At 38.0% G+C, this 3,557-nt stretch overlaps 1 pseudogene; it reads left to right on the forward strand.

Moving 5' to 3' along the window:
- LOC102761134 overlaps nt 1-3,248 on the forward strand; it is a 7,960-nt pseudogene extending 4,712 nt beyond the window's left edge.
- Nucleotides 3,249-3,557: the final 309 nt, after the last annotated feature.

Below are 3,557 nucleotides of genomic sequence, written 5' to 3' on the forward strand. Positions count from 1 at the left end.
AAGAATAGCTTTTCAGTGAGTTCGTCAACACAGAGATAGGAAATTTTATAAAAGAGACATGGAAACCATAACAAAGAATCAATTAGAAATGAAGAGTACAATAACTGAAATGAAGATTACATTACATTAAAGGGATTCAACAACAGACTGGGTGAAGCAGAGGATAGAATCAGCAATTTGGTAGACAAGTTAGAATAAAACACCCAATAGGAACAGCAAAAAGCAAAAAGAATCCAAAAAATAAGGATAGTTTAAGGGATTTCTGGGACAATATCAAGCATTACAACCTTCATTTCATTGGGGTACCAGGAGAAGAGCAAGTAAGCAAGGGACTGAGAACCTATTTAAAGAAATAATAACTGAAAAATTCCCTTACTTGGTGAAGAAAAAAAACACACAAGTCCAAGAAGTGTGGAGAGTCTCAAATAGGCTCACACAAAGACACATCATAATTAAAATGCTAGTGGTTAAAGACAGAGAGAATCTTAAAAGCAGCAAAAGAAAAACAGTCAGTTACCTACAAGCAGGCTCTCAAAAGACTGTCAGCTCATTTCTCAACAGACACTTTTCAGGCTAAAAGGGACTGGAACAAAATATTCAAAGTGATGAAAAGCCAGGACCTACAATCAAGATTACTCTACCCAGTAAAACTATAACTTAGGATCAAAGGAGCAATAAAGAGTTTCCCAGACAAGAAAAACCTGAAGGAGCACATCATTATCAAACCAGTATTACAAGAAATGTTAAAGGAACTTCCTTAAGAAGAAGAAAAAAATATGTGTAAGAAAACATAACAAAGAAAAAATTCTCACTGACAAAAGCAAACATATAATAAAAGAAGTGGATCAACCAACACTAAAGCTAGTGCAAGGATTAAAAGGCAAAAGTAGTAAGATTATGTGCAATTACAATAGTAAATTAAGGGATACACACAGACACACACACACACACACACACACACACACAAAGTAAAAAAAAATTATAACAAAAACCTAAACATGGAGGAAGTGAGTCAAAAATGCTGGGGATTTTACAATGTGTTCAAACTTAAATGACCATCATCTTAAAATAGACTGTTATAAACATGGCTTGGTATAAATGAAGCACATAGTAACCACAAGCCAAAAACCTGCAGGAGATATACAAGAAATAAAGAGAAACGAATCCAAACACATCACTATAGAAAGTCACCAACATACAAAAGAAGAGAGCAAGAAAAGAAGAAAGGAACAAAAAAGAACTATAAAAACAATCAGGAAATGACTGATAAAATAGCAACAACTTCATACCTATCAATAATGGTATGATAAAGAAGATGTGCTCCATATCTACAATGGAATATTACTCAGCCATAATAAAGAATGAAATCTTACCCTTTGTGACAACATGGATGGACCCAGAGGGTATTATACTAAGTGAAATCACAAAGACAAATACTATATGATTTCACATATATGTGGAATCTTAGAAACAAATAAGTGAACAAACAAAATAGAAATAAACTCATAAATAGAGAACAAACTGATTGTTCTCAGATATGGTGGGGGGGTGTTGTGGGATGGGTGAAAAAGGTGAAGAGATTAAAAAATACAAATTGACAGTTACAAAACAGTCATGGGGCTGTAAAGTTCAGCATAGGAAATATAGTCAATAATATTGTAATAACTATGTGCAGTGTAATTGGGTGCTAGGCTTAGGCAGATCACTTCATAAGTTATATAAATGTCTAAACACTATGCTGTACAACCTGAAACTAATGCAATATTGAATGTCAAATTTAATTTTTTAAAATTTAAATTAAAATTTTTTTAAATAAAAATATTTTTGGGTGTCCAATTTATTTCATTTAGTATATAACTATTTCACTTAGCATACTAGGTATTCAGTATGGGTTGCCACCACCCCTGCTTCATTTTTGGCAGTGGTCAGGAGGTTGTTGGACTGTGCATCACTTAGGAAGGTCACTTTGGCCATGACAATGTGTAATATGCTAAGTGAAATAAGTCAAACAGAGAAAAATAAATACTGTGTGATTTCACTTACATGTGAACTTTAAAAAACGAATAAAATAAAACAGCAACACACTCATGGATACAGAGAACAAATCAATGGTTGCCAGAGGGGAGGGGTGGGAGGTTGGGCAGAAAAGGTGAAGGGGAATGAGAGGCACAAACTTCCAGTTAAAAAAAAAATGAGTCACAGTGATGTTGTATATAGCACAGGGAATATAATCAATAATCCTATATTATAAAGCAGTAATATGCAAATTGACCATCACTCCCTCGCACAAGATGGCCACCCCCATGTGGTCACAAGATGGCCAGCAGGGGAGGGCAGTTAGGGGAGACCAGGCAAGCAGGGGATCAGGCAGGAAGGCAGATGAGTGGTTGGGAGCCAGCAGTCCTGGATTGTGAGAGGGATGTCGGGCCTAAAAGGGCAGTCGGACATCCCTCGAGGGGTCCCAGATTGGAGAGGGTGCAGGCTGGGCTGAGGGACACACATCCCCCACCCCTGTGTACAAATTTCATGCACTGGGCTTCTAGTATCCTAATAACTTTGTATGGTGACAGATGGTTACTAAGCTTTTTGCGGTGAGCACTTCATAGGTATACAAATGTCAAATCACTATGCTGTACATCTGAACCTAATATAAGTATGTCAACTATAATTTAAAAATTAAGGGACTTGGGACAGTGGCAGTCATGGTGCCAACCTATAAGGATCTGCATCCGCTGCAAACATCCGTGTAACGTGGAGGAGGGCAGCCCAGGTAGCAGGACCTGCACCCAGCAGGGCTACATCTTTTTCTCACAGCAAGAATGGGCGCTTCCTATTGTGTCTGTGATGAGAAAAACAAAGTCCCAATTACTGACAGATGTGGGGGCAAGGTCTGATCCATTCATGCTTTGCCAAAGTACACACCCTCTCTGTGGGATCCACACAACTTAAGAACTCTTTTTGAGGAACTATCCTCAAGGAAGATATCCAAGCTACTGAAAAAGATAAGGTTGAAATTTATAAGTGTTTTCATGTGGGTGAATTGTCTTGGGCAAAGTGACCTCTCTAGGTGAAACACAGTACAACTACCTCCTGACCACTGCTGAAAATGAACAAGGGGTGGTGGTGGCCACTGTGAATCAGGTGTCCAAATGGATCCCATCAGCTGGTGTGAGATGCAGTGCCCTAAGACCCACACAAAAGAATTCTGGAAAGTGGTCCTTATACAACCTGGATTCTTGTCAACCTAAGAAGCAACATTTTACCCCAGGGAGAGGGGTACGCTATTTCCAAGAGCACAGGTATGAAAGATGCTATTGTCTTTATTCAAACACCTGGGATCAGACTGCGACCAGCTCTAGAAAAAGTCTGCAGGAAACTTATGCTACTCTGTAGATGCAACAATTTTCTTATGAACCTTTCAGTGGAATGAAATCTTGGGTGATAAATTTCTCCTCTGGAGGCTCCATAAAACAAACAAACAAACAAAAAAACACGGTATAATGTTGAAAATAGCCTATTCTTTCTGGTAGTCTTATAAATACATAATTTTTGCTGTG

Source organism: Myotis davidii, unplaced genomic scaffold, assembly GCF_000327345.1.
Source record: "Myotis davidii unplaced genomic scaffold, ASM32734v1 scaffold62, whole genome shotgun sequence".
In the NCBI taxonomy this organism is placed as follows: domain Eukaryota; kingdom Metazoa; phylum Chordata; class Mammalia; order Chiroptera; family Vespertilionidae; genus Myotis; species Myotis davidii.